Source organism: Prionailurus viverrinus, chromosome B4 (genome assembly GCF_022837055.1).
Source record: "Prionailurus viverrinus isolate Anna chromosome B4, UM_Priviv_1.0, whole genome shotgun sequence".
NCBI classification, from domain to species: Eukaryota; Metazoa; Chordata; class Mammalia; order Carnivora; family Felidae; genus Prionailurus; species Prionailurus viverrinus.
The window spans coordinates 92001904-92021192 of record NC_062567.1 but is presented as its reverse complement, the minus strand read 5'-3'; positions in this window follow the sequence as shown (position 1 = coordinate 92021192).

Genomic DNA, 19289 nt, shown 5'->3' with positions numbered 1-19289 from the left:
CTGGGTGGCGCAGTTGGTTAAGCATCCGACTTCAGCCAGGTCACGATCTTGCGGTCCGTGAGTTCGAGCCCCGCGTCGGGCTCTGGGCTCATGGCTCAGAGCCTGGAGCCTGTTTCCGATTCTGTGTCTCCCTCTCTCTCTGTCCCTCCCCCGTTCATGCTCTGTCTCTCTGTCCCAGAAGTGAATAAACGTTGAAAAAAAAAAATTAAAAAAAAAAAAAAAAAAAAAAAAAAGAACACACCGGTAGCATTTCAGAACTCTCCAGCAGGAGTGTAGGAGATAGTTGTGGAGGGGCAAAATTCATGGCAGAGAGGCCCGTTAGGAGACCACTTTTGCACAGAGCAAAAATGAGGACCTGCACTTAGGAGTAGAAGGAAGAAAAGAATTTAAAAAAAAATGTTTAAGAGATTGACAGAGTTTAATCATTGATTGAATGCAGGGAGAGTGAGGGATAGGAAATTCAAAGTTTCTAACACGGGTGGTCAGGTGGATTGGGTACCAACAATTGAGTAAGAGGAGGCATAAGTTCAGGAAAGAGACAATGAGTTTAGTTTAGGAAATCTATGTCACATGTAGGGGGACATTTTATGAGATAGTTGGATGCGAGTATGTGATAATTAGATATTTCTGTTAAGTACTCAGATTTGGTAGTTCACAGTATATAGGTGTAGTTAAAATGATGACAATATTAAATATCACTCAGAAAGAGCAAGTTGAATTAGAAGAAATGTGGACCAAGTACAGAAACCAGGGAAATTGCAAGAAAAGTGTCTATACACACAACAATTTCAAAACCTGAAACAGCTCAAACCATAGACACAGGCTGCTATTTAAAAACACCAACAACACAGTATTAGATCTATTTTAGTGATCATTTTGGATCTATATTAAGTTCATGTCTTTCTTTACTCAGACTTTATATTTGTCTATGTCAAGTATTTTAATAAGCATTCTCCACTCCCAATTAAATTACCAGAATTTTTTTTTTTAACTTTGAAGTGCTTTCTTTCTTTTGGTTGCTCTTTAAAACAGATTTGGCAGCAAATAGAGATGTGAACTGAGGCCATCGTATTTAAACCTGTGGTTTTGCAGATTGCTAGTGGTGGCTCCAAAATTTCTACATAGGAAGGGCTTGGGCTGATTGAAAGAAGGTGCTAACGTTTATATAAGAAATGTTTTTACTAAAATTGAATGTTTCTTTGCAGAGAATGGGGCTGATGAAAATTATGCATGGGGTGGAGGGAGCTAAATGTTCTGTAGAGTCTCCACTTGGTTCCATGATGCTGTTTCACATAATTAAATATGTAGTAATTAATATTTCCAGCTGATATCGAAACTAACCCTTTAAGTCGCTAATAATATTTGTCATTCCAGCTGATAGTGAAACTAGCCCTCTAAGTACTTAATAATATGTCAATCTGAAAAACATCTCCTGCAACTAAATTGTGCTAAGTCACATTTTCATCAGATACCCTAATATATATTGTTTACCTAACATATTACCTAATATAGATTGTTGATTAAATTACCTATTAACAGTCTATTCTTCAGTACACTGAGGTTGTTTGTTTGTTTGTTTTAAGCAATGTGGTAGAACTTTAAAATACAATCACCCATGACAAAACACAGCTTTTTTTTTTAAGTTAATTTATTTATTTTGAGAAAGAGAATGCAAGGCAGGGGCAGAGAGAGAGGGAGAGAGAGAATCCCAAGCAGACAGTGCAGAGCCTGATGCAGAGTCAAACTCACCAACCCATGAGGTCATGACCTGAGCTGAAACCAAAAGTCAAATACTTAACCAACTGAACCACCCAGGTGCCCCAAAACACAGCTTTTCTTAGTATCTACCACTGTTAGCTCTCAGTCTTTATATTGTACATACTAAAATTTTTACATAATCATCTATAATCCTTTGCAGAAATAGAGTATAAATAAAAATGAGTAAATAAGTATATGCAGCATTATACCTATTGTGATAAATTATATATAAGATAAATTATATATCCCATTCACTCTTATGTTGTAAATGACATACTTTGGTGTTTGTGTTGCAAATTTAATGTTATATGAATGTGAAGGAGTATTAAGGAACACAAAACAAACTTTAAAAAAAATTGCGAAATATTCTGTGTGTGTATTAATAAACAGTAATTTCATGGATTGTACTTCGTTGATTTGAAGAATTAAAGCAGTTAGCTTCCCTGGCACAGAGTTTTCTTCCCAGGAGTCATTTAAGCATTACAAAATCTGTCATGTAGTTATAACATTGGAAAAAGCATAGACAGTATCGCTATTATACATGCCTGGTCCAAATATAGCTTTGCAGTACGCAGTTTTGCCTGGAATCCTTGCAATGGGTTCTATTAAGTTGAAGCTTAATAAAATCAAGGTGGTTTTCAGTGCCCATTTTCATGATCAAAACAATGTTTATTGTGATGTTCTGAAAATGGTCAATGCATGGCTGCTTTTTTAGCACAAGAGATAATGTTTGGTTAAAGAATATAACTATGGCAATAATTACTTTTTCCAAAGGCTAGTTTCATTCAAAGAATGCCAAAGAAAGGGCATTGTATAGCAATAGAGTCTCCAAATTTAGAGCAGAAATAGTAAATTTCATCTCGTGGGACCTCAAAGCTGGTGCTTAAGTTTTGTTTTATTTATGAAGAAGAAAGCATATAATAAAAACAGGAAATATCAGATTGGAAGAAAAGATATTCCTTAGCTTATTCTTTGTGGTAAGAAATTGGAAGTTAGGCAGTGAAGGTGAGATTTTAATCTGGGGAAGGACACAAACATCAAAATCCAAGAAGCACAAAGAATTCCCATTAGATTCAACAAAAACCAACCATCAACAAGCCATATCATAGTCAAATTCACCAAATACACAGACAAGAATTATGAAAGCAGCAAGGGGGGGCGGGGTGGGGAAAGTCCTTAACTTATAAGGGAAGACAGATCAGGTTCGCAGCAGACCTATCCACAGAATCTTGGCAGGACAGAAAGGAGTGACAGGATGTATTCAACCTGCTAAATCAGAAAAATATGCAGCCGAGAATTCTTTATCCAGCAAGTCTGTCATTCAAAATAGGAGAGATAGGGGCGCCTGGGTGGCTCAGTCGGTTGGGTGTCCGACTTCGGCTCAGGTCATGATCTCACAGTCCATGAGTTCGAGCCCCACATCGGGCTCTGTGCTAACAGCTCAGAGCCTGGAGCCTGCTTCACATTCTGTGTCTCCCTCTCTCTCTGTCCCTTCCCTGCTCATGCTCTGTCTCTGTCTCAAAAATAAATAAACATTAAAAAAAATTTTTAAAAAAAAAGGAGAGATAAAGAGTTTCCCAGACAAACAAAAACTAAAGGCGTTCATCACCACTAAACTAGTCCTGCAAGAAGAATTTTAAGGCAGACCCTTTAAGTGGAGAAAAGACAAAACAAAAAAGACCAAAAGCAACAAAGACTAGAAAGGACCAGAGAACATCACCAGAAACACCAACTCAACAGGCAACACAATGGCACTAAATTCATATCTTTCAGTACTCACTCTAAATGTCAATGGACTAAACGGTCCAATCAAAAGACATAGGGTATCAGAATGGATAAGGAAACAAAACCTATCTATATGCTACTTACAAGAGACTCATTTTAGACCTAAAGACACCTGCAGACTGAAAGTAAGGGGATGGAGAACCATCTATCATGCTGATGGTTGTCAAAAGAAGGCTGGAGTAGCCATACTTATAACAGACAAACGATTTTAAAATAAAGACTGTAACAAGAGATGAAGAAGGGCATTATATCGTAATTAAGGGGTCTATCCACCAAAAAGATATAACAATTGTAAATATTTATGCCCCCAACATGACAGGACCCAAATATATAAGTCAATTAATCACAAACATAAACTCATTCACATTAATAACATAATAACAGGAGATTTCAACAAGGAAACAATGGCTTTGAATAACACACTGGACCATATGGACTTAACAAATATATTCAGAACATTTCATCCTAACACAGCAGAATACACATTCTTCTCGAGTGCACATGCAGCATTCTCTAGATCACATACTGGGTCACAAATCAGCCTTCAACAAGTACAAAAAGATTGAGATCATACCTTACATATTTTCAGATCACAACACTATGAAACTCGAAATCAACCACAAGAAAAAAATGTGGAAAGACCATGAATACTTGGAGATTAAAGAAAGTCCTACTAAAGAATAAATGGGTTAACCAAGAAATTAAAGAGGAAATTAAAAAGTACACAGAAGCCAATGAAAATGAAAACACAACAGCCCAAAACCTCTGAGATGTAGCAAAGGCAGTCATAACGGGGAACCTAACCTCATCTCAAAGATCTGGAAAAAGAACAGTAAATAAAACCCAGAAACAGCAGAAATGGGAAATAATAAAGATTAGAGCAGAAATCAATGGTATTGAAATAAAAAATAACAGTGGAACAGGTCAATGAAACCAGGAGCTGGTTCTTTGAAAGAATTAACAGAATTGATAAAGCCCTAGCCAGACTGATCAAAAAGAAAAAGGAAAGGACCCAAATAAAATTGTCAGTGAAAGAGGAGAGATCACAATCACCATTGCAGAAATACAGGGGCACCTGGGTGGCTTAGTCAGTTAAGTGTCCAACTTCAGCTCAGATCATGATTTCACAGTTTGTGAGTTTGAGCCCTGCATCAGGCTCTGTGCTGACAACTTGGAACCTGAAGCCTGCTTCGGATTCTGTGTTTCCCTCTCTCTGTCTGCTTGTCCCCTGCTCATGCCCTGTCTCTCTCTGTCTCTCAAAGATAAATAAACGTTAAAAAATTTTTTTAAAAAGAAATACAAACAATAATAAGAGAATATTATGGGCAATGATATGCCAACAAATTGGGCAATCTGGAAGGAATGGACAAATTCCCAGAAACATATAAACTACCGAAACTGAAACAGGAAGAAATAGAAAAATTGAACAGATCCATTACCAGTAAAGAAATTGAATCAGTAATCAAAAATCTCCCAACAAGCAAAAGTCCAGGGCCAGATGGCTTTCCAGGGGAATTCTACCAAACATTTGAAGAACAATTAACACCTAGTCTTTTGAAGCTGTTCCAAAAAATAGAAATGGAAGGAAAACTTCCAAATTCACTCTACGAGTCCAGCATTACCTTGATTCCAAAACCAAAGACCCCACTAAAAAGGAGAACTATAGACCAATTTCCCTGATGAACATGGATGCAAAAATTTTCAACAAAATACTAGCAAACCAGATCCAACAATACATTGAAAGAATTATTCACCATGATCAAGTGGGATTTATTCCTGGGCTGCAGGGCTAGTTCAATATCTGCAAATCAATCAATGTGATGCATCACATTAATGAAAGAAAGGATAAGAACCACATTATCCTCTCAAGTGTGAAAAAGCATTTGACAAAATACAACATCCTTTCTTGATAAAAACCCTCAAGAAGGTAGAGACAGACGGACCATACCCCAAAATCATAAAGGCCAAATATGAAAGACCCACCACTAATATCTTCCTCAATAGGGAAAAACTGAGAGATAAGGTCAGGAACACGACAAGGATGTGCACTCTCACTACTGTTATTCAACATAGTGTTGGAGGTCCTAGCCTCAGCAATCAGACAACACAAAGAAATAAAATGCATACAAATCAGCAGGAGGAAGTTAAACTTTCACTCTTTGCAGATGACATGATACTCTAATGTGGAAAACATTAAAGACTCCACTAAAAAACTGCCAGAACTGATACACAAATTCAGCAAAGTTGCAGTTGCAATGTACAGAAATCAGTTGCATTTATATATACCAATAATGAAACATCAGAAAGATAAATCAAGGAATTGATCCCATTTGCAATTGCATCAAAAACCATAAAATACTTAGGAATAAACCTAACCAAAAGGTGAAAAATCTATACAGTGAAAATCATAGAAAGCTTATGAAAGAAATTGAAGAAGACACCAAAAAATGGAAAAACATTCCATGATTATGGATTGGAAGAACAAATACTGTTAAAATGTCGATACTACCCAAGGCGATCTACATATTCAATGCAATCTGTATCAAAATGACACCAGCATTCTTTACAGAGCTAGAACAAACAATCCTAAAATTTGTATGGAACCAGAAAAGACCCCAAATAGCCAAAGCAATCATGAAAGAGAAAACCAAAGCTGGAGGCCTCACAATTCCAGACTTCAAACTGTATTACAAAGCTTTAATCATCAAGACAGTGTGGTATTGGCACAAGAACAGACACTTGATCAATGGAACAGAATAGAGAACCCAGAAATGGACCCACAAACATTATGTCCAACTAATCTTTGAGAAAGCAAGAAAGAATATCCAATGGATTAAAGACAGTCTCTTCAGCAAGTGGTGCTGGGAAAACTGGACAGTGAAATGCAGAAGAATGAACCTGGACCACTTTCTTACACCATACACAAAAATAAACTCAAAACAGACAAAAGACCTAAACATAAGACAGGAGGCCATCAAAATCCTAGAGGAGAAAACAGGCAAAAACCTCTTTGACCTCAGCTTCAGCAACTTCTTATTTGACATGTCTCCAGAGGCAAGGGAAACAAAAACAAAAATGAACTGTTGGGACCTCATCAAATAAAAAGCTTCTGCACAGCTAAGGAAACAATCAGCAAAACTAAAAGCCAACTGACAGAATGGGAGAAGACATTTGCAAATGACATATCAGATAAAGGGTTAGTTTCCAAAATCTATGAAGAACTTCATAAACACAACACCAAAAACAAATAATCCAGTGAAGAAATGGGCAGAAGACATGAATAGACACTTTTTCAAAGAAGACATCCAGATGGCCAACAGACATGAAAAGGTGCTCAATATCGTTCAACATCAGGGAAATACAAATCAAAACCACAATGAGATATCACCTCGCACCTGCCAGAATGGCTAAAATTAACATTCACTCAGGCAACAACAAATATTCATGAGGATGTGGAGAAAGAGGAACTCTTTTACACTGCTGGTGGGAATGCAAACTGGTGCAGCCACTCTGGAAAACAGTATGGAGGTTCCTCAAAAAATTAAAAATAGAACCTACCCTACAACCCAGCAATGACATTACATTACTTATCCAAAGGATACAGGAGTGCTGATTCAAAGGGGCGCATGCACCCCAATGTTTATAACAGCACTGTTGGCAATAGCCTAAGTATGGAAAGAGCCCAAATATTTATTGACTGATGAACGGATAAAGAAGAAGTTGTATATATATATACAATGGAATATTACTCTGCAATCGAAAAGAATGAAATCTTGCCATTTGTAACAACGTGGATGGAACTAGAGGATATTATGCTAAGCGAAATAAGTTAGAGAAAGACAAATATCATATGGTTTCACTTGTGTGGAATTTAAGATACAAAACAGATGAACATAAGGGATGGGAAGTAAAAATAAGATAAAAACAGAGGGAGACAAACCACAACAGACACTTAAATACAGAGAACAAACTGAGGTTGCTGGTGGGGTGTTGGGTGGGGGGAAGAACCAAAGGGGTGAGAGAAAATAAGGAAGACACTTGTTGGGATGAGCATTGGGTGTTATATGTAAGTGATGAATCACTAAATTCTATTCCTGAAATTATTCTTACAGTGTATGTTAACTAACTTGGATTTAAATTTTAAAAAAAATAAATTAATTAAAAGACTAAGGAAAATATACTTGAAAGTCAAAGAATAGCAAAATAATGTTAATAGGGAAAGGAATTTAAAAAATTCATTCAGATATATGTAATAATTTTCTTATGGGTCCTCATTCATCACAGACATAGGTTTTATTTATGTCATCTTATGAAAACCAGATCACATGAATGACCAAGAAATCCAGGCAGATGTTTGTGAAACAATTCTGTTAGATTTTCTGTCTTTAAATATGTGCTTTTACTTAATCCATTCTCTGTAGTATATGGTTAATCCACAGTAAATTATAGATTCAGTGTTGGCTGGTTCAATGTTAAGGGTAACATTTATATACCTGTGTTATTTCTAGTCATATTTTCAATTTTAAGTAATGGCTGTTTTGGTTAATGTGGTTACGTTCCTATTTTTAAATAATTATATGTACATATACAATATGTGTTATTTATATTTTATATAAATAATGTTTATATTCATAATTATTATTTGCTCTCATTATAAAAGGGATTATATACTGTTACCTTTCAAATTGTTAGTTAGCCTGATTTTACATATAAACACAGACTACTATGTTAATATCTGAAAGCCTAGGAATGTTCTTCCATCTCTTTTATCTTCTCCTGTTCTCTCTGTAGCCATCACTTCCAGCCACTATTCTCAGTCCATACTACGTCTCCCTGTTCCTGCTAAATCGGGTTGAAATGGCCTTGCCTAGGGAATTGTGAATTCAAACATAGTAAAATCTCGATTTGGCAACAGCTGTAAACAATATTTTCATTAAAAAAATAAACATTTTCTTAAGAATCTAATTTAGAACAACAGTCTTGAGAATTAACATTGAGCACACAGGGCATGTACAAGATGATCCATGGGGTATATGATAAACTACTGGTGCTTCTGTTTCTATTTATGTTTCCTTATTCTCTTAAAAATGTAACCTTTTCATGCTTTACAATGTAAACATAATATGTTAATCTAGTAGAATTGAATGAATAGAATGAACCAGTGATTTTTTTTTTTTAACTGCTGGGGTATAAGAACAAAGAAATTTAAAAATCAGAAATATAGGGGCCCCTGGGTGGCTCAGTCGGTTAAGCGGCCGACTTCGGCTCAGGTCATGATCTCGCGGTCCGTGAGTTCGAGCCCCGCATCGGGCTCTGTGCTGACAGCTCAGAGTCTGGAGCCTGTTTCAGATTCTGTGTCTCCCTCTCTCTGACCCTCCCCCATTCATGCTCTGTCTCTCTCTGTCTCAAAAATAAATATATGTTAAATAAATAAATAAATAAATAAATAAATAAATAAATAAATATCAGAAATGTAAAGAATAAGAACATTTGCAAAAAAAAAAAGAACATTTGCTTAGTAGTCTGATAGACTTAGATTTGATTGTTACCTCTTACATTTACTAGCTATTTGATCTTACGCAGGTTACAGAATCTCTCTATGCCTCAGTGTCCTTATCTATGGAATAGTAATAATCATATAATACTTACCTTATAAGGTCTCTTGAAGAGTAAATTAAATGATGAATGTAAAGCACTTAGTGCATAGTATATAAGCAACAATGTTAGATGCTTGCGTGACTGGAAAAGGTCACAGGGAAGGTCATGTGGAAAGCTATGGAATAATAGACCTAAACTCAAGGTTTTCTTTCACTGAGACATGAATTTGAATTTTATTATGGTCTGAGAAGTTTCAAATCACGCATTAGCATTCAGACAAATCTGTTCATATTTTATTTAAAATTTTTAAGTTCATTTATTTTGAGAGAGAGAGAGAGAGAGCACAAGCAGGGAGCGGCAGATAGAGAGGGAGAGAGAGAGAGAGAGAGAGGGAGGGAGGGAGGGAGAGAGAGAGAGAGAGAGAGAGAGAGAGAGAGAATCCCAAGCAGGCTCTGCACCTCCACGCTGAGCTTGATGCAGGGCTCAATCTCATGACCATGAGTGAGATCACAACCTGAACCAAAATCAAGAGTCAGATGCTTAACCAACCAAGCCACCCAGATACCCTAAATCTGTTCATATTTCAAAGAACATAGACTACAAAATCACTTTTCTGAAACAAGTGAACCAGCACAGGATGACCTGAGTTATACACAATGTTAGTTTTAGTCCCATCAAAAATATATATTTATTCACACAATACAGATAGAAATTGAATGCCTAAAGTACATAAGTCTTGGATTCCTGAGGGTAACAGTGTTCTTTTCATATTTTTCACATATGAAGTTTGTTAATTTTCAATATTATTGCAAAACTCATCCCATTAAAGAGAAATTTTTTAAAGTAATCTCTAGGTTTGATGTGGGGTTTGAACTCAAGACCCCAAAATCAAGAGTCACATGTTTTACTGACTGAGCCAGCCAAGCACCCTGAGAGAATTTTTGTTATTTGTAAAGAGGTAAAATAATGTAAGTGACAACCATTACCCATTCAAAAATTATTGTGCATCAAATTTGTGTGTGTGTGTGTGTGTATGTGTGTATAAAATGAGCAAAAGCTCATTAATAGTAAATATTGGAATTTTGCAAAACATCCAAAAAATCTGATCTATTGATAACTTGCTCCAGAATTATAGAATAAACAATGAGAATTTAAAAAATCAGTGAGAAAATAAGTTTTGATTCTCAGAAGTGTAGTATTCTTACCTCATTGAGATTTGGAAGTTATCTTCAGTCTTTTAAATGTAATTTTAAAAACAATTTTTTTAATGTTTATTTATTTTTGAGACAGAGGAAGACAGACCATGAGTGGGGGAGGGGCAGAGAGAGAGGGAGACACAGAATCTGAAACAGGCTCCAGGCTCTGAGCTGTCAGCACAGAGCCCGATGCGGGGCTCGAACCCATGAACCGTGAGATCATGACCTGAGCCAAAGTCGGATGCCCAACCAACTGAGCAACCCAGGAGCCCCTGTCTTCAGTCTTTTATAATAGTACAGAGTCATTTCCCCCCAAAGCTTTGATGAATATTAAAACACATTTTTAAAGGTTTGTTTTGTTTTGTTTTTCATTTTAGGTTGTGTTGACCCAATCAGAGAAACCTTTGATTCAGAGACACCTCATGAACCTGAGTGGCAGGATGCCTGGATAGTAGTTTTGTTCTGTGCTCGTTATGGAATTCCAAGAGGAAAGGATGAAATGAAAAGGCAGAACACGGAGTCTGAATACTTACAATTGACCTGACATAAGACTTTCATCTAAGTCAATATGTGGCTTTAGCAGAAATTTTTCTTAAAGAAATAGATAATGAAGAATCAGATTCAACAAAATATTCATAAAGGGCTCAACATGGTCAACAAAAGTGTTTTAAGCACCTATTATGTACAAAACTTTGCAAAATTCTGGGAGTGAGGTTGGGAGAAATGAAAAATAATAAGATATGCAGATGAGTAAGACATTGTCTTTCACCCCAAGGAACTTCCACACTGGTGAAGGAGATACACTTGTACAAGGTAGGCATAGAAAATATTTTTAAAAACTGGGATAGTAGAAAGAAGACTTCTGGGGTTGGATCTTCGGCTTGGACTCAAAATAAGTTTCTCTTATTTACTGGTCTAGACTAAGTTGCCACAAGACAGAACACCACGTTACATTTGAATTCTAAGTAAACAAGTTTTTAATTGTCAGTATACTGTATTACATGGGACATACACTAAAAAATTACTTTGTAAAAAAATCTGAAATTCAAATTGAATAGGGTATCCTGTATTTTTATTTGCTATATCTGGCAACCCAATCTTAGGCAATGTGCTCATTATTTATAGTTTGCCAAATCCATCCATCCTTTTCTGCTGTGTCCCTCCTGGAAGCTGACTCCTATGATCTCAATTTCCTTTGCTCCCTTACCAGTTGGCTTCTTGTTGAATTCAGTCATTGGGAGGGACTGGAAGGAGAGGAGACAGTAAGAGGAGAGAGATTAAGTTTTCTTCCTTGCCTCTTCCATACCTTAGCAAAGCATCATTGGTGATGGCAGTAGTCTTCTATAACTACAAGTTATGCCTGACAGTTCCTCCTCCATGACGTCAGCTTTCCTGAGACTCTGGTCACATTTTCCCCTCCCATTGCTCCCTCAGTGTTAGGAATAGCAAAAACTTCCCTTTGCTGCTAACCTCTGGGTGCTTCAGCATCCCTTTTGGTTTTTCTAACTTTGCCCATTTCTTTGTAGGTAGTCTATTATTTAAAACCACTGAATTAAATTCTGTTTCCTTCCTGGACCCTGGTTGATAAAGCAAGTCTCTTCAGCTTCTTTGAGCTTTATCTTTTTAGCTTGTAAAATGAAGAAAATAATACCTCCCTCAAACATTTTTTTGTACATTTTTGATTATATATATGGATATCTTGGTGGGGGCTCTAAAATTTGAGTTTATATTTAGCACACTATATTAATAAGTCTTTCCAGTTGTGGTATGGCAGAGTAGTGCCTATTGAATCAAATTTCCTGTAGATAACAACTATAAACTGATCAAATATTAACATCAGCTCTCTGAAGGAATTGGGTAATGACCCAAAGCAGGCAAGTACTGTTGCAGAGTTGATAACTGATTGAAGAGAACAACACTGGGTGAGTTTCTCATTTTTATAGCTTTTGGACTGAGGATATAAACCAGTGTGCACCAGAAGGGAAGCTAAAATTCCAATAGTCTTACTGAAGAACCATAGGACAGAGTTTAGGGCAACTATATAGCCACTAGAAAATGAGGGGAGACATCCAAGAAAGGAGAGTTCTAGAAAGAAGGAGTTCCAAATTATATTAATTACAAATTTCTGGCTTACCCTTGAATCATACCTATGTTGGGCAGACTCACACAGGCCAACTAAAACTAAAAGAACAGTACTGAGATTTAAGCTGCCACGTATTTCAGGAAAGTTGGCAGCTTGAGTCCCACTATTTTAAGTGTCTATTAAAACAATGAACACTTTTCAGAGAAATATAACAGAATCTAAAGTCTACAATACATCATTCACAGTGTCTAAAATATAGCCCATAATTACTTGATGAAGAAACAGAAAACATGAACAATTTTAAAGGGAAAAGACAATTATCAGAGCTTGACCTCTAAGAAAACACAGATGTTAGAAGTATCAGACACAGATTTCAAAACCGCTATTATAACTATGCTTAAGGATATAAAGAAAATATGCTCACAACATATGAAAAGATAAGAAATCTCAGCAAGAAAACAGAAACTATAAAAAATAAAAATTCTAGAACTGAAAAACACAATATATACTTAAAAATATCCACTGAATGGGATTAGAACAGAATGAATATGATGGAAGAAAGAATTAATGAACAAATCAATAGAAATTATAAAACTTAAAGAACAGAAAGGAAAGATTGAAAAAAATTTAACAGTTTCAAAGGGCCTGAGGAACAATATCAAAAGGTCTAAACGAACATTGTATAACTGGAATCCCAGAAGAGAAGAGATAAAATGAATAAAATAAGATATTTGAAAAAATAATGGCTGAAATGTTCTTAATTTGATATAAGAAATTTATAGCATCAAAAATCTCAGAAAGCCTCAAGCAAGATCAGTCCACAGAAAAGTCACACCCAGTCATATCATAGTGAAACCCAAGATGAATAGAAAATTTTGAGAAAAATGACACATTGTATACAGAGGAACAATTCAAATGTTCAAATGAATTCAAACAATTTAAACCTCATCAGTAATAACAAAGTTAGAAAACAGAACAATGTCTTCAAACTGCTAAAAAAAAAAAAAACAAAATCCAGAATTCTATACTCAGCAAAATATATCTTTCAAAAATGAAGACAAAATAAGCACATTTTCGCATAAAAGAAAACCGAAAAAAGTCATTGCCAACAAACCTGAACTGCAAGAAGTGTAAAAGCAAGTTCTTCAGGTAGATGGAAAAGGATAACAGATGGAAATTTAGGTCTTTAGGAAAGAATGACGAGCATTTCAAGTGGTAAATATGTGGGTAAATAAGTATTTCCTAGCAATTTTCTAGCAGTGACATGAAAATAATTTTTTCTTGATATAGTGTCACTTTACAATAATGTATATAAATACACATGAAATAGTAATAGATCAGAAGTTTCATTGGAGACACCAAGACACAATAGAGGCCACCTCCAAAGAGGTATGGTAATCCAGATGCAGATTTTTCAAAGGAAATAGTCAAGAATATGTTAGATGATTCACCCATGTTAAAAGTATAAAAAGTTTGGATTTTTGGAAGTTTGAAAAGTTTTTGAGGATGATTAACTGAGAGATAACTATGTTGTGATGTTATTGTCAACTTTTACCATCCAAAGGGGTTGGAGTAGGGAACCTGACACTTAAGTCTAATGAAAGGGACCTCAATGGTACCAACCATTTGGTTAGCTTGATATGTCTACCCCATGATTGAAGGGCACAAGTAGGTTTATTTTATTTATTTTTTGTTTGCTAGTTCAGGTTTATTGAGATATACATAGAGTAAAATGCACCTTTTTTAGGAATACAGTCGTATGAGCTCTGACAAATGTATACAGTCATGTAAATAACACCACATCATTATCCCCAAAAGTTCTCTTTTGTAACCAAGTTCCTCATACTCTCAAGCCACTAACAAACACTGATTTGATTTTTGTCCCTTTAATATTGCTTTTTGAGAGTGTCATATTAACACAATCATATAGTATATAGCTTTTTGTGTCTGCCTTCTTTCAATTATTATATTGCTTTTGAGATTCGTTTGTGTTGTTGCAATTATCAGTTTTATGGATGAATTTTTCCCAATCACCAGTTGATGATTTGGGGGTGGTTCCCCAATTTTTGGCAATTATAAATAAAGCAGTTTTAAGAATTTGCATACAGGCCTTTGTGTGAACATGTCTTCATTTCTCTTGGTCTAGGAGTGGGTTTTCTGGGGCAATATGTTAAGTATATGTTTAACGTCATTAGATTGTAAGATGGGTTAGTCAACAGCTTTAGCAGCAGAATGAAGGAGTGCTGTCTGCTCTCCCAGAGCACGCTGGGTAAGGAATAGATAAGTGCTTACTAAAAGTCAGATAAACTTTGTGTCATTTATTACTGCCAAAACAAAACCAAATGCAAAAAACAGCCCAAAATATAGGAGCTTAGAAACAAAAAGCAGTAATTTATTTGCTTATAATTCTGCAATTTGGGCATGGCTTATGGCGGGCTTGTCTCTGTCGTGTTGGCTGGACTATCTCTGCTCTGGTTTACTGGAGAATCTGAAAATGTCTTCACTCCCATATCTGGTGCCTCCGCTGACATGACTGGATTACCTGGGGTCTGGCAGAGCCTCTCTCTCTCTCTAGCAGAGTAATTGGGCTAATTTACATGATGATTCAGACTTCAAAAGTGTAAAAATGGAAGCTGTAAGATCTCTTAAAATCTAGGCCTGGAAGTCACACAGCATCACTTTTGCCTCATTTTATTCAGACCATTCCAGTTTCAAAAGGAAGGAAAATAGACCCCATTTCTTCATGGGAGGAGTGGAAAAGTCACACTGTAAAAGGGGAATGAGATGAGGGGTGAATGTTAAAGCCAGCCTTAAGGGCAATCGCCTCAGGCAACATTGCATCTGTCCTAGATTCTATTCAACAGTACTACTTGGAAGGACCATAACGGTGTCAGAAGGGAAGTGGAGATGTGCTTTAGGATTCTAGGAGCTAAAAGAGATTAATTAACTGCCAGAATAAAATCCATTCACACAGATCAAGGGAACTGAAGTTGAGAGGACTTTCACAGTGTCAGAGACTTCCAAAAAGCCAATAAAAGTACTGCGTGAAAAAAGTCAAAGTTACACATCTTCCATTCCCCAGTCCCAAAGCCACCTTACAACAGTAATCGTCATATATGACCTTTCTTATTCTTTTCATATCTTCTCCCTCCCCACCCCAACTTCAACTCTGTTGGAAACAAAATCAGAAAATCCGAAACCATAATACACTAGGGAAAGAGGAGCAGGGGGGAAAAGGAGGACTTCTCTCACTCTACTGCATATGTTCAAGCAACAGCACGCCCTCTTTGGGAGAGGTAGAAAGATTTTAATGTTAAAACGATTTTGGCATTTTGATTACTATCTATTATTGGTCATTTATAATAATGTGCTCAGACTGTATTTGTCACCTAACATGATTATAGGATTTTACTTAAGTGGCCAGAAAATATATATGGGGACTGCCTGAGCTTTAATCCAAGGATAGGAGAAAAACAACTCACAATAAAAGGCTTAAAAAGAGTAGTGGGAAACAAACAAAAAAAAAGTGTTTTAATACCAGTTATCTTGTTAGGTCTACGATAGGTGAGTTTTCATTATAGTTAAAGAATCATTTAAAGGGTGAAAAATTCAGTGTAACCAGATCTCTGGTATGCCATGACATATGCTGGAATATCCCATCACTAAGCCAACAGTGTAATCATAGGCAAGTCAATCTCTCTGTGCCTTATATTTTTCGTGTGTAAATGAGATCAATAATATCTGCCTTGTTGGGTAGATTAAGTACTTAGAATAGTGTCTGGAAAATATTAGCTGTTCAGCAAATGATAACTGTTCAGCAGTTATCATCATCATCATCATCATCATCATCATTTGCCCTAAATTGTTTTGCTGAATTAAGTTTTTAGCAAGTCTATTTTTTATTTTCCTTTTGTTAGTAGATACTCATCTTTGTGCTTTAAGAAGTAATAATATTTTTATAATGCCTTAAAACGATTAACATAATGCCTGGAATATAGTAACTTCAATAAATGGCTGTTGTTATTATAGTCACTTCAAAGGAACCCCTTGCACCTTTCTCTCTTCCCTTCATGCACAAGCTATATTACATGCTGGCACTCCATTTAATCTCTCTGTATCTCAGTTTCTTCATGTGTAAAATAGGGCTTTTATTGACTTTACCTACTTCACGGGGTCATTATGAGGAATAAGATCATTTTTGTGAAAACACTTATAAAACAATATACAAATATGAATTAGCATTATTGTTTATTGTACGGGTTGCTTTTTTATATTATTTATAAATCTCTTTCCAATGATTTTGAATAATACTCAAAGTTTTTCTGCAAGAAATCAGAGCTGAAATCTCCATTCATATATAAACTGCTTTCCAGAAGTAGGTATGTATTTTCTAGCCCTTACACATCAATGCTGTGATTGCAGGGCATACTGTATTCACTGTGTATACAGTGAATACTTACTATGCATTATGAAAATACAGAAATAGAACATGTGATGCTAGCCTCTGAAAATTTACAAATTTCTATGGGAGATAAACATGCACACATCTCATACTGGACAAAACAAGGTTTGATTACATGCAGAAACTAGTATTATAAGGCATCCTTAGAAATTCAGAGGGAATGCATCATTTTGGCTGACTAATCAGGAACTCTATACAGACTGCAGGATTTGTGTTGGGATTTCAGGTCCCATTAGCCCACCAGTTTTTCTTCTTGTTGGTGCTGAACTACTCTCCTGTCTCACCTGAAATTTTCAATTAGTGTTTCTAGAAGGAGAGACAAGAAACATCTAACATCTGATAACACCTTTATATTTTACCTGGGGAGGTAAGGTTAACGTAGGGGACTATCTCCTACAATTTCTCAGAACAAATTGATTAACTAGCCCAGAGTTAGCTAAGAGCATCCATCCTGCAAGCATGAGATTGTAAGATGGGCACATTTCAGTGGAGGAGCAAAACATGATCACAACCATCTAAGAATAAATAGCTCAACAAGCTTTTATTCTATTTATGTCCAACAGAAGGTGGCTGCTTCCCTAAGATGCCTCCCACCAGATGGTGACTTCTCAGTTCATTTTTAACTACCTGCAAAATCATGGCACATGGCTCTGACCTCATTTCATTTTAGAATTCACCTTTTATTTCAGCACTACATTACTATAGCTTCTGACTTCTATCTGGGCAAAAAAGTTTCTCAAAAGGCAGGAGGTCAATGTCAGGCAAACATATATGCACATAAATGTACTTACTTTTATAAACAACTTACACTTCATAATACATCTGTAATATGGGCAACTGACTTCTTGTTTCAGACTAGGTTCCCTTCTCTATATACATAGTAACAGTTATCTCTTTTGACTCAAGAAATGAAAACTTATTTTAAATTATTCTAAAGAAAACCTAATTATGAAGACATTGGAAGTTCTCTCTATATAATGCATTGTAAAGTCAATCCAATAAATTGGATTATCTATATCAATCCTCATTCCCTAAATTTCCCTTTGTTAGTATTCATTACTGAGAATTGACAGCACAATTCTATACTAAACCTCTAGAATAATCAGGGTAAGGAGTCACTTGGGAGCTTAGCCACCATTTTAATCAATTACTGTGTTTTGCCTGAATTTATGACGACACATTGCCCCCTTAAAATTAGCCAGGAACAGTTAGCAGTTATCTTTTGTCTTCCTTCCTTCCTTCCTTCCTTCTCTCTCTCTCTCTCTCTCTCTCTCTCTCTCTCCCCTCTTTCTTTCAGGTAAGCTCTAGTCCCAACATTGGGTTTGAACTCATGATTCCAAGATTAAGAGTTGAGTGCTCCACCCACTAAGCCAGCCAGTCACCCCAGGAGCAGATATCTTAGAAGTAGGTGCTGCTGGTAGGAAAAGGTATACAGCCAGGCCAGTAGAAGGATCAGGACTTGCTCATCCCTACTATTTGGAAAATAACTCACAATAGGCCAAAGCTGGGCTATTTTGTTATTTTCGTGAATCCAATTTAGCAAATGATGTTTTGGAGAAATGACAGTAATATACTGCTCTGCCATCAAATATAAATTCATCTCAAGTGTTTTCATCTTTGTTTCCTAGGATGAATTGATTATTGTACTGAGTACAATAAATAGGTAACTGGGAAAAAGTGATATGTATATATGAAAAATAATATTAGTTAAAAAGAAATAATGAAAATAGTTATGATACAGTTCCATAACTAACAATAATCACCCTAAACATCATATGGAGAACTTTTTGTTGCTGTATACTTCTTAAAGTTTCAGATTTTATATCATAGGACATTACAGCTATTACTCCCAAAAATGTGAAGTTGGAAAGAACATTTGAGAATAACTAGTCCAGCATCTTAATTTTACATACGGGAGACTAAAGCCCCTAGAGATTAGGTGACTTTCCCAAGAACACAGAGCTGATTTATGGCAGCAGATTATACCAGACATAATCCCACATCTTAGGACTCTAAGTTTTACATTCTTCCCTCTTCCATACTCACCATACAGATAATTGCTGTTATATTAAAAATGAATTCATGCACATAATTAAAATTAGACTAAAAAAGTAGTCATCCATCTTAGACACATATTAAAATTATTTGGAGGGTTGTTAAAACTACCAACACCGGACTGCACCCAAATCAGTTGTATCACAACCTGTGGGGATGGGATCCAGGCATCACTAGTTTTCAAGCCTCCCCAGGTGATTGCAAAGAGCAGCCAAGTTTGAGAATCATTGTACAAAAATAATTATAATAATTATAATGAAAAACAGTTGTCCTTTACCCAATTCTTTCTAATTCCTTCATCTACTTCCTATTGTAGTTCTCAAAGTTTTGGACTAGGACCAGCAGCCTTGTT